Source organism: Plecotus auritus (genome assembly GCF_963455305.1).
Source record: "Plecotus auritus genome assembly, chromosome: 3".
NCBI lineage: Eukaryota > Metazoa > Chordata > Mammalia > Chiroptera > Vespertilionidae > Plecotus > Plecotus auritus.
This window is the reverse complement of record NC_137772.1, coordinates 42,094,826-42,107,895: the sequence shown is the minus strand read 5'-3', so window position 1 is coordinate 42,107,895 and position 13,070 is coordinate 42,094,826. Positions and strand designations below refer to the sequence as shown.

The following is a 13,070-nucleotide window of genomic DNA, read 5'->3' as shown; positions in this document are numbered from 1 at the left end:
TGTATTTCAACAACTGGCTCCCTCAGGGACAGTGCCTGACCGGGGCAAAGATATTTGAGCTCATCACAAGTCAAACAACTAGGCCGCAATCGCATTGCGCGGTGCCTAGGCCCCCATTGATTCCCAGACTGAACAGTCCCTCAAACATGCTGCAGGTTGTCCGCTGGAGACTGGTCTAAATGGCTGGAGGATGTCGTAGGTGGTCTAAGGACAGGAGTCCCACCCAGTGGAAGGATGAAGGACCTAGATCTCAAGGGCCGAGGGTGCACTCACCAAGCTGGGCCTCCTCTCAGCTCTGGCCTCACTCGTGTGGCCCCATCCTCCATGGCCTTCATCGTTCTATGTATTATCGTTCATTCACTCTCCTCCCTCTGTCTACTGTTGTCTGCTCCACTTCCCTTCTCCTGTTTCTTGTTATTTTACCTTCCTCCCTCTCCTCACAATTCCAAAGCAAAATTAACAAATATAGGAAAGAAAACAAACTTTTCCTTAAATTCTGTAGTTTTTTTTTTTTTTCTCTGATATTTATACTCACCCCTCCCCCTGCTCCCAATTTCGTGTCCATGTTTTGGAGTAAGTCTAGTGTCTTAGGCTGTTTTCAGGATGTTCTGTAGTCCATTTACTGTGAACTTGGCACGGGAAGTTTATCAGCCCATTTTACTGCACAGAGCCCCAGTGCAGAGGATGGCTCATGTTGTACTTTGGGGATCAAAGTAGAAATGTCAATGAGGCTGCTAATTATTCAGAAAATTAAATATTGCTGCCAAAGCTGCTATTCTCAATGTCCTACATTTGATCATGCTGTTTTAATGTGGAGCCAACATTCAGATTCTGTTTAAGTGATAAAGAAGATGAGGATCTTCAAATTGGTATTGGTTCTTTATGTTTCAGTACAAATTATTTGAGTCTGCAGCCTGAAACTCACATGAGAACCTAGAATGATGCTTGTAAGTACAAAGTTTAAGGAGATAAAATTTTATTTCTATCCTGTTCTTAATCTTATTCCTTTGGGTGGGGGTGGGGGGAATAATACCAGAAAGGTAATAATAAATGATTATTTACAAAACCAGATATTTTCAAATTGTGACAAAGATTCCATTTCAGATTACGTAGGATGTGATCCCTCCACTCCAAAAAAATCATTTTTACAACCACGCTTCATAAATAATAATAATAATAAACTTTTAAAAAGACGGATAGTCTTTGTGTCATCTAAGGAATTTTAAGTTGTGAAATATATTTATGAGAATATTTAAGGTAAATAATTTCCAAATAAGTAGCAAATGAGTGGGTCACAAGTTTGCATGCACTACCTCTGAAAATGAGGACATTTTAAAAGGTTTGTTCACATGGCGCCATTGGTCTTTTTCCTTCCTTCTCTGAGAGCATCTGTGTTGGATTAGGACTCAGAAAAGAGCATGTTTTCATAGCCTCCGGTGCTGCATTTATAAAAATCACGATGATTTTAGGACTGCACCTTCATTTTTTTAATTTTCAAAACTTGTCCCCTTTTACTCTTTTATTTTCTTTCAACAAAACAAAGGCTGAGGAACCCCTTTAAGAAATTTTATACATTCCCACAGAGTCCCAGTTTGTTGACCTCCAGGCCACGGAGTAAAACCTTTCTTTTAAGTCAAGCATTCCCCATTGGGAAGCGCTCCAGCTTGTTCTTTTTATGAGGAATTTTAACTGCTGGGCTTAATTTAATTATTGTATTTTGTACATAACTCCCAGAAGCCCCAGGGCAGGAGCTTGACTTTTTCAAAACTTTCAAATGAATATCTTTAGGATTGCACATTTCTGATGATAATGTTACTTCTTTCTCTTGTATTTCTAATCGAAACACCAAACATGGGTCTGTCTCCCAATTTATTCATAGAGAAGTTAAAACCTCAGCTTCTCTTTGCCACAGATAATCTTACTTGGTAGACACGGGATATAGTCGTTTGAGTCCTTAGCACAGACGCCTAGGTTTCATAACAACAAAATAAAAACCATCTCCAGTTTAATTACATTTTTAAAAGTTGATGGTGACACAGTCTTCAAGAAGAAGTGTTCCTAGGTAGACATGGCCTTGAAATCGCAGCGTGCTGCCCCAGGGCTGCATCTGCCACCATCTCTCCCTATAGTTTCTATGAGGTACACCCCCCACATCAGCTGCTCCTCCAGGACCCCACAGAGGCTCATGAGTCACACACACACACACACACACACACACACACGGAGTTGTCATCCCAAGTTAACAACAGAGATTCAATATCTTCATTTCTCATCTATCTTTATCCATAAATATTTTCATATGATTCTTTTTTATTTCCACATGGAAATCAAAAACTTTGACCACCACATCTTGACTCTCAAAGGTGAAAAATATTTGTTTTGGTAATTGACTTAAAACGCCTTTTAGAAATAATGAAATGTGGGGGCAAACATAAAATTGCCAAATTCATACGATCTACCCAAAATACTTCATGGGGGTTGGGTCACTTATGGAGTAAGTTTCATTTTAGGACTTCTGAGATCTCTGAATTTAGGAAGATGTTTTAGAGCAAAATTATCTGAGGTGAATCTGATTTTCTTAGTTACTTTGATTTAAATTTTAAAAGAATAGAAATCACCATTTTGGTGCCAAAGAAGGACATGAGAGAGCACCTAGGCCAGTGGTCGGCAAACTCATTAGTCAACAGAGCCAAATATCAACAGCACAACGATTGAAATTTCTTTTGAGAGCCCAATTTTTTAAACTTAAACTTCTTCTAACGCCACTTCTTCAAAATAGACTCTCCCAGGCCGTGGTATTTTGTGGAAGAGCCACACTCAAGGGGCCAAAGAGCCGCATGTGACTCGTGAGCCGCAGTTTGCCGACCACGGACCTAGGCCAAAGGTTCTGGACCTTGGCTGCATGTTAGAACTACCTGTGCGTTAAATAAATACCAATGCCGGGGCCCCACCGAGACTCGACACATAAGGCTTCTAACCCATCATCTTGCAGCTAAAAAGGGAAACAACCAAACAAAACCCTGAAAGATAAGGTGTGGCTTGTACGTTAGAAGCCTAAGGTATGGACCTGTAACCTGATTTGGGAACTCCTGCCCATGCCAAACTTTAAAAAGCAAACTTAAACACGTTTCCATGATAATGTTTGGGCCACGTGAATTGTAAAGCAGGTGATTGACTCCTCCCAGGTGACATGCTTTCTAATTTCGTACACATTCACATCCCCAACTGACCACGGAAGAGTGGGACAGCCTAGCCTTGAAATGTTCCACAATGAACTTTTAAAATAAGGCACATGTGTATGGATGGCAGCCTCCCTATACACTTCACTTAAAAGTTTGATCATCGTGTGTCATGACCAATATTCTGCAAATTTATTTTTCCTACATATCTTTAAACTATTTAGGCAGAAGGCAATCCTTGCCCCAGTGTCATCTGAAGAACTCAAAACACCTGGGCCATAAAGCTTCACGTTGTACCGTTTTTATTTTTAAAAAGGGAGGCAAAGGCCCTAGCTGGTTTTGCTTAGTGGTTAGAGTTTCGGCCTGGGGACTGAAGGGTCCCGGGTTCGATTCCGGTCCAGGGCACATGCCCAGGTTTCGGGCTCAATCCCCAGTAGAGGGCATGCAGGAGGCAGCGCATCAATGATACCCTCTCATCATATCTCTCTCCCCCCTCTCCTTTTCTCTCTGAAATCAATAAAAAATGTATATATATTTTTTAAAAATCAAATATATGGTGATGGAAGATTTGACTTCGGTGACTTTCTATGATACCTCATCTGTATATTGGGTGGCAATGATGAGGTATCATAGAATTGTACAGTTGAAACCTACAGAATCTTATTAACAATTCACTCCAATAAATTTAAATTTTAAGTCATGGAAGCAAAGGGATGTCAGTCAGATAACAACTCATCCGAGTGAGTCCCACGGTCCCAGGAAGGCAGACGTGAGCTTAGCCTCGTCTCTGATGGCTTCAAGAGAGGCCACGCTGAGCAAGGGCTGCTTCTGCTAAGAAACCTCAGCTGGGGGCGCAGTGGGCCTTTGAGGCATTTTTGTAAACACACCCTCACTCTGCCTCAGCTACGGACAGCACCTCCCGCACCTTTCCTGCTCCCCCTAATCTGCCTACTTCTCCCCTCTCCCATCAGGGACGGCTGCTGGCAGGTCACCCAGGGAAAGAGAGAGCTCCAGTCCTTGTGACCTGAGACCTGGTCCTCTCAGGCCAGAACCTCCTGGGAGATGTAGGAAGCTTTGATCTCAGTTATCTGCCTTGGGCTAAAAGACCTCGGGTTGGCACTCCTAGGGGATCCTAAGAAGGCCAGGACCTAAGATCACAGATGCAATTTTATTTTTTTTTAACTAAGGGAATAAGATGCAATGATTAAAACTATAGTTACTATTAGATGGTAGGTTACCATATGTTGGACCTACATAGAATACATTCACTCATTCGCTCCTCCAGCAGATATTTGTTGAGCTTCTATTATGTGCCTGTAGTAAGTGGTGTCACTGAGTTTTTATCTTTCTGTCCTTCTCCCTTCCTCTCTCTCTAAGAGGGTAACCCTGGAGGTGCCCAAAGACCCCAGTTCCAGTAGTTCCAGCAGAAGTGAAAGGAGGATGGACAGTTAAGGACTTTCCTATTCTGACTCTTCCCCTTCCCCAGTTCTTTTCTAATTATTCGTCATTATCTTTTACAATAAACATGCAAATTAACCGAGAATCTAGCTCCAGGTCTGAGACCAAAAAAAGGAACAAAAAGGAAGAAATCTAAAAGTAGTTTAGAGCTTGATTCTCATGCAGCCATAAGAAAAAACGTTTACAAAAAGTTTTTAAAATTTTTTAACAGCGTCCTAGCTGGTCTGGCTCAGTGGATACAGCACCAGCCTGCGGACTGAAGGGTCCCGGGTTCAATTCCAGTAAGGGCACATGCCTGGGTTGTGGGCTCAATCGCCAGTGTTGGGCATGCAGGATGCAGCCAATCAAAGATTCTCTCTCATCATTGATGTTTCTCTCTCTCTCTCCCTTCCTCTCTGAAATCAATAAATATATATTTTTTTAAAAAAATTTAATGGCCAGGAGAACTGCTAAAACAAGTAATGCAAGTTTTTTGCCCATCAAATTTAGTAATCGTTTTTTTGAGGGCCAGTGGCAATGTGACAAGGTGCAATCTCAAAAAATATTTGGCAAAATGTATCAACAGATTTAGTGTCATCTTCTTATACCTTTTAAAAAAATATATATGTTTTTATTGATTTTTAGAGAGAGGGGGAGGGAGAGGAATGGAGAGAGAGAAATGCTGATGATCTCCACTGGTGATTGAGCCAGCAATCCCCACTGGAGACCTCTTGGTTTCTGGGTTGACACTCACCACTGGGCCACACCAGCCAGGCCGGTTTTCTTGTGCCTTTTAAATCTAGATCTAGGCATTTACTCAAAGGAAATTCTGTGACCCTAAATATAGAAAAAGCCTCATTCACAAACACTACTTAATTGGCAGTTGCATCAATTAAATTAGAGAGGTAGATTTAGTAAACCATGGGAAATTTACTTGATGGAACATTAGGCAGTCATTAAAGTTGGTGTTTCTTAAGAAAATACACTTAATATAAAATTAAGTTCAAAAACAGTCAGCAAACTGCATTTGCAGAATCTGGAGCTAGGCTGCCTTATGTGCTGAGTAACCTTGGGTAAGTTACTAGCCTCCCTGTGCCTCAGTTTATTATCTGTGAAATGAGATAATAGTACCTATCTCATAGAATTGTTGAGACTTGAATGAGTTAATATATATAAAGAACAGTACCTGACACATTGTAGGCCCCTGACAACATGTTAGTTGCTATTATTATTACAATGTGATTACTAAGATGTTTAAAAGAATAAGAGCCCGGCCAGTGTGGCTCAGTAGTTGAGCACCAACGCAGGAACCAAGAGGTTGCTGGTTCAATTCCTGGTCAGGGCACATGCCCAGGTTGCGGGCTCATTCTCCAGAAGAGGGCATGCAGGAGGCAGCTGATAGATGATGTTTCTCTCTCATTGATGTTTCTATCTCTCTATCCTTCTCCCTTCCTCTCTCTCTAAAAATCAATAAAAACATTTTTTTTAAAGAAATAACATCAGCCTGGCTGATGGCTTAGTTAGTTAGAGCATCCTCTGGTGCACTGAAGGATTAAAGGTTCAGTTCTCAGTTGGGGCACTTACCCAGATTGCAGGTTCGATCCCGGTCAGTACATGTGCTGGAGGCAACTGATCTATGTTTCTCTCATCTCTCTCTCTCTCTCTCTCTCTCTCTCTCCTCCCTTCCTTCATGAGGACAAATATAGAAGAGCGGAGGGAGAGAGAGAGGGAGAAAGAGGGAGGGTAGGAGGGAGGGAAGGAGGAAGGAAGGAAGGCAGCTCGAGGACTGAAGGGTCCCAGGTTCAACTCCAGCCAAGGGTACATGCCTGGGTTTTGGGCTTTACCCCCAGTGGGGGATGTGCAGGAGGCAGCCAATCAATGATTCTCTCTCATCATTGATGTTTCTATCTCTCTTTCCCTCTCCCTTCCTCTCTGAAATCAATACAGATACATTTTTTTAAAAAAGAAAGAAAGAAAGAGCATCAGACGAAAATATGTCAAAAAGATAACAATCACCGTGTTTGGATGACAAGACTACAATTGATTTTTTTTCTTCTTTTACATGTTTGTATTTCCAAAGTTTTCATTAAATATATGTCAAATTTTAAAAAATCAGGATGGAGCTAATTACAAATAGAAATCTGTTAAAACTCTGCTTCTGATCATTCTGTGATTAATTATACCTACAAGACCCTGACTAGAGGGGCCCCAGCAGGTAGTTTCCATATGAGCTCACACATCCTGCTGCCAGGACTGGGCACCGGCTGCCCAGGGCTCCTTGTGACATGGGCCAACCCACTCCTCCTCCCAGGGCGGGGGGCGGGCGCTGGCTCAGCTGTGCTGGGCAGTGGGACACACCGGGATGCACAAGAAAGTGACCTGAGTTCCGGTCCCGCTCTGCCACCGGCTCCCTGTGGGCTGTAGGTTCTTGAAAAGAGCCGTTTCCCTCTCCGTAAGGAGGGATCTCGGATGCAATTAGCAGCCTCAGGGAATCAGAAAAGCAGTCGAGGGGAACGTTGAGGTACTGCCTCAGTGGTAGGGAAAAATTTCTTGAAAAATACTCCACTCCAGCTGTCCAATCTCAAAATTCCTTCTTCCAGGGCGGAGGGCCCGGCTGCTCTGTTTACACACCTGGGCCTGGTGCGAAGGGCGGCTTGGGGGAGGGTGGCTCCCTGGCCATTTGTGGAATCATTTCTGCTCCCAAGCAGCACGCTACAGGCAAGCCTTCAAAGAAATACCAGGAGCCAAGTGTATTCTCTGTCATCGCTTAATAATGCTCGAAGCTTTTCATATAACAAAAGAGGATGGAACGGCCCTACCTCGCATGGGGGAGCCCAATGCTCTCCCATCAGCTCTGTACCAAAAGCGCTTTCTCTTAACTTTAAATATTCGATTTGACTAATATGGGCAGCCAATGCCCTTGGTAAGTAAAATAGGAATAAAATGGGTGTTTGCATCTTTATTTCATCATACAGTATGATAAGGAGGGAATGAATAGTCCGGTGTTATTTTTTTTGTAAAATAGACATGTGAAATTTAAAGAATGTCAACATCATTTTTCTATATTTTTTGTGAGGTTGGAATTCAACCACAGAGGCTGAGAGTTTATTTACTTTGTTCATTCCTGACATCTAGCATGGTGCTTGCCCTTAAAATTTTTTTCGTTGAATGCGTCAGCTAATGGATTAATGAACAAATGAGAGATGTTCTTCTCTGTGCTGTGTTAAATGCTGGGGATCCAGGAATATGTGATTCAGAGTCCACTCCTAGAAGCTCACTCAAGTGGTGGAGCCAGACACACACATAGAAAAATGACTCAAATACAAACGCGACTGAGTCCTAAAATCGATGGTGCCACTAACAGTCAGTATTCATGTTTCAGCTCTTCCTGTGTGCCAGAGTAAAGCATCACCCTTCCCCTCAGAGCTCACAGTCTGGCCTGGAAAACAAGCCTGAAGCAAGCACGGACAGCACCATCCCACATGAAAAGCAGCACCGAACTATGCACCCGACGGATGGAGGGGAAGCTCGCTGTGACTTAATCCTGTGGATCCCAGCACCCGGCTGCTCACCTTCACAACGCTCTGTGACCCTGGACAAGTCACCTACCTCTCTGGGTTTCATTGTCCTGTTTGTAAAATAGCGTTTCTAAGAAGAGTAAATGAGTTAATATCTCATAAGACACTCAGGACAGTGCCAAACCCATACTCAGTCCCAAACATAAATATCCGTGAAGTAAAGAAACCTTCCCCCTGTTCTCTGGATTTTAAAATCTCATTAAGCACTCTCTGGCTTTCTCTTTGTGCATGCCCGATTCTTCTTCCCAGATAGGACTTGTGACTAAATGCAACTCCAAAGCTGTGGACTCGGGTTAATAAGGGAGAAAAAGGTTGGATTCCTATCTGTTTGTGGAACATAGTGAGCAACGGGCCAGAAGAAAAAATCCTCAAAGCCTAGAGACACCGAAACGAGGATGGCAGATCCATTCTAACAACCACTACTTCCCCACCTGGTTCAGGACAGACATTACTCATCATCTTCAGTATCTTTTCTAACTGCGTCCAAATTAAGACTCAGAACTACTTTCTAAACAGGGCCAGGCAGTGACTGCTAACCAGGGCCTGTGGGTGTCTCTGGCCTAAACCTTACCTTCTGGCCCTCCGGTTTGATTTTCCCAGGCGCCTGCTGCCAGAGCTACCTGCGACTGCCCTTCTCCCAGGACTGGAGCCCAGCTCCCAAGATGCCCCGCCAGCCCCCACTGAGAGAACATGGTGGAGCGGCTTTTACTAGTACTTTGCCCTCCTGTGTGGGTCCATGGCCACTGCCTAACTCTGTGACCTCAGCTATGCAAGTCACTTAACACTCTCTGAACCTCCAGTTCCTCCTAGGTAGACAGGACGGCCCTCCTGGATTGTTGTGGATTAAATGCGACAGGTGACTGGGCCCGGTGGAATAGGCCCTCAATAAACGGGTGGTGGCATTGTTACTAAGCCCAGCTCTGCCTTCCCCGCAGCCTGGCACAGGGCCCCCATTACTTCGCCCCCAGGGTCCTGCCATAACATACAACAGGGCTGGGTTGCTCCTATTTAAGTCACTGCTGCCCCCTCAACATTAACTGTCAATATTAATTCAAGGTCACATGAGCTCAGACAGGTGGGAAGAGGTGAAGGCCAGCAGGGGTGGGAAGGGTGAGGAATGGGGAGCGAAGGGATCTCCAGGTGCATGTGGGAGCTCCACCACAGACCCCATTGGGAAACAATGGGAAGGGACATTGGAGGGGGCGTTTTACTTCCGTAGCAGAGAGGTGCCTTCTGGCATGGACCAGGGGTGAGACCAGGTGGGCAGGACCCTCCTGTCTGCCTCCCCCAGCTCCTCTTAGCGCAGGGCTGACTTACCTCTCTTTCAGGAGCCACTCTATTTACCTCCTCCCAACTGGACCTCAGTATGGACATCTCAAACATGAGTTCCTGGCCACCTTTCAACTGGGAAGCTTGTTCCCGGAGGCTAGCCTCGGCCTTCTCCCTCTGCCTCAGCACGCCCGCCCCCTCTCCCCCCACTCTCCAACCCCCTCTGACTCTACCTCTCCTCTCTGACTGTCTCTGGCCCTGTGACTCGGTCTCCTCCCTCTGACTGGGTCTTGGCCTGCTCTTACCAAGTGTGTGTATGGCATCCCCTTGCCATCACAAAGAGGAGGAAGTCCTACTTCCCCAACCAGAGAAAGCAGCCCAGCGCCCTGTGGACCCAGCCTCGGTTATCCATGGGATGGCCTGTGACCCTCCTCTCCTCCGGGTACCCGACACTCTTTCTGGGCCCCGTCTGCGAGTCAGTTCCTCCAAACCCAGGGTTCTTCGTGTCAACATCGCCACTGTAGGCTTCCGTCCCAGCGTTTACAAGTCCACGGGGAAACCGATGAGCCCAGGCGGAAAGCGGCCTCACCAGGGAGCAAATCGGGGCGGAGAGCGCGGTGCAGCCCAGCTCTCAGCAAGAAAGACTCAGCATTCAAATCTCGGCCAATTGAACGTCTACATTAAAAATGGATTTGTGTGCAATGCAGCCGCTTCCTTTAATTGCTGCAAATAAATATCCTGTGTAATTTTAGGCCATATTTTACCAGAAAGTGCTTAAGGGGCATTGTTTGCTGAGCAAGGCGTTACAGAAATTGAAACTCCTTTTGCTTAGAGCCCAGTCCAGAAAGTTCATGCAGTGAGAAATATTTCTCACTGCACACAACTGTGAATTGTATATAAAATTAAATTTTCTGCTTAAAATCTGCATTGTTGGACCTCCCGCTGGTTGCCACCATTTTGCTGAAATAAGATACTATTTGTGGTAATGGCAGCGAGGGAAACCTGTTATCATTGATTGTAAACTGGCTTCGCTCCTACGGCTTAAAAATCTGGAGAGCTTTATTGTGCAAACATTGCATTTTCCGTACAAATATTACAGAGCAAAGCTTTACTCCTGATTCATCAGCCAGGGTGCAAGCGGGTTTACAATGCGACCCCAACAGCCCTAAATCTCCTGCACACCCATCACCGGGCCGCGGTTAGGGGCGCCAAGAGGTGGATGGTGGCAGCAGGAGAATGAGACAAGCGCGTACACAATTGTCTACTGTTTTTTAATTTTAAAAATCTTTTTCTTCACCAGGGCATTATTATTTGAAAGAGAAAGGAAAAGATGAGGCCTAGGCAGGGTTCAAATTTCAGAGCCCTCCGGCCCCAGGAAGCCGGCAGCTTTGCCTTTTAAGGATTTGCACCATCCCCATCCCCAGTTCCCTCCCTGACCACCATCCTCCAAGCCCCAGTTCTGAGACTCAGCCTTGTGAAAATCAGCTGCAACTCGAGACGGCATTACCGATAGAGGGTTCCGAGTTAATACCTTGGGTTGACAAACGCAGAATCTGAAACCAAAAAATGAAGATTTATTTATTCTTTCCTAAGAAGATGCGTACTCACAATTAGAACCCCAGGGCTGGCTTTTCATCTTTCATTTCCCCCAGCTTTCGGTTTACAAGTGCACACTCTCCAAAAGTCAACATCAGCCAGGCGCACATAAATATTGTTTATTGCCTTCTAACCATTAGAATAGATTGTCCCTCTCTTTTATTTTGTAAATCATTTTGTTGCTTGGGTAATAATACAAAATAGCTTTGACTTACAAAGAAAGGTGGGGAGGGGAAAAGGAAGATTTAGCAAAATGATTGACCCATAGCAGTATAGCTCATATTTTGACGAATAAAAATGAAGTCAAAACGAACCAATTTCTTAAGGAACAAGCTAGTCTGATTACAGTGAATCTCACCAAATCTTTTTTAGAAAAGAACACTAAGGTTACAGCAAAGCCAGTGCTGGAGTAGAATAAACTCAGCCATTTCCTCTGAGGCAGCAAATGCAGAGGAAGTGGGATGAAGTGGATGGGCACTCAAAGACCTGAAGTTCAAAGGCATGGACCACCTGGAAGGCACCGAGGGAAAATGGGTGGGATCTCACACACCACTAGAGTTCAGAGTGTCCTTTAGCAGCTTCTTTGTTCAAAAAGCCATTCTTAGGTATTCATATGCATTAGCCTAAGCTGGTCTCACCTGTGGAGAAAATACCTGGGGATACAAACAGGAAGTGCCCGGTGGGGTTCCTGACACAATCCCCAAATGTATTACCTTGCTTATAGAATAGAGTTTGAAGAAACTACTATTATGCCTTCTGTTTCAATTGCATAACTATTAAGTAAATTAAAATAATTTACAAATCTATGAATTAGCTATCTTTGAAAATTATTCTACTGGCTTTCTTTTCTCTCTCTAAACTTCTCTTATATTTCCTAGTCTTCCATAGTCTTCACAAATCTAACTAGCCCTAACCTGAGCTTCTACATGGTCATAGGGTGGGTGGAAAAAAATAATCTGTTTTCTTGCTGTTTTTTTTCTTACCATCCATCTATATGCCCTCTATTTGAAAACCAATGATAAAATCAGCTGCAATGTTTCACTCATTCATTCAATAATACGCCTTGACTTTACTAGGTGCTAAGAGCTTAGGCTATTAATCCTCTTTCATTCAAGAGTTCTGCCAGCCCTTGGAATACTTCAGAAGTCTCAGCTTTGAACTAAGATTTGAAGACCCCGGAAGAACCTACAAAAGGAACTTGCAACTGATGGTGCCTCCTTCTCTCAACTTCACTTTCCTCCTTTGTCTCACTTCCTGCCTCTTTCCAGGTAACCAAACAACCCTGTTGCCCACAGGGCTCTGCTGCCCCAGGGTTTCCTTCCCAGGGCTCCATTAGCTCCTCTAGTCTTGACCAAAGATGGAATGCTTGACCTTCCCATGCCTCTGCCCAAACCTTGCCCACATTCTTTTTTTTTATTTACTTACTTTATTGACTTTTGAGAGAGAGAGGAAGGGAAAAGGGAGAGGGAGAGAGAGAGAGAGAGAGAGAGAGAGAGAGAGAGAGAGAGAGAGAGAGAGAGAGAGAAACATCGACATCAATCAGCTGCCTCGATGCCCAATCAGGTGAGCCATACCGGCCAGAGCCTTTGCCCACATTTTTGCTCCAGGCTTCCATTGATTTCTTTACTAGTAAATAGGCACCAATTATTTGTTTCTATAAGAAAAATCCTCAGCAGTATTTCACTGACTTACCACAGCTTGCATCAAGAAGACGTGATGCCTGTCCCTGTATAGGGCACAAAAAGGCAATGACAAGAAGACACATCTAAAAATGACTCAAGGTTTAATAAGCTGTCTGAACCAACCATACCCTGCTTATGAATCCTGGCAAGCACGGCCAGAGAGTGGGAAAGTTTGACAATAGGGCAAGCGGGGAAGAGCTGGGGTAAGGAGGAGCTCCAGGGACCAGTGGTATTGTCACCACCTACCAACACCACCAAGGCCCTCATGCCCAGGCATATACTGAAGAACTAGACAGTAAGGCCCTGGCCCTATTTTGGGGTATTGGTGG

General features: G+C 44.4%; 1 protein-coding gene across 2 annotated transcripts in view; it reads left to right on the top strand.

Moving 5' to 3' along the window:
- The window catches only part of CLYBL (citramalyl-CoA lyase), a 231,246-nt gene extending 222,145 nt beyond the window's left edge, over positions 1–9,101 (top strand). The window contains exon 9 of one of the 2 annotated variants that reach the window (XM_080658596.1): positions 7,999–9,101. The gene's annotated coding sequence lies outside the window, so the exon portion shown is untranslated. The remainder of the gene's footprint in view (positions 1–7,998) is intronic. The other variant, XM_080658601.1, reaches the window with a different exon arrangement.
- The last annotated feature ends 3,969 nt before the right edge of the window (positions 9,102–13,070 follow it).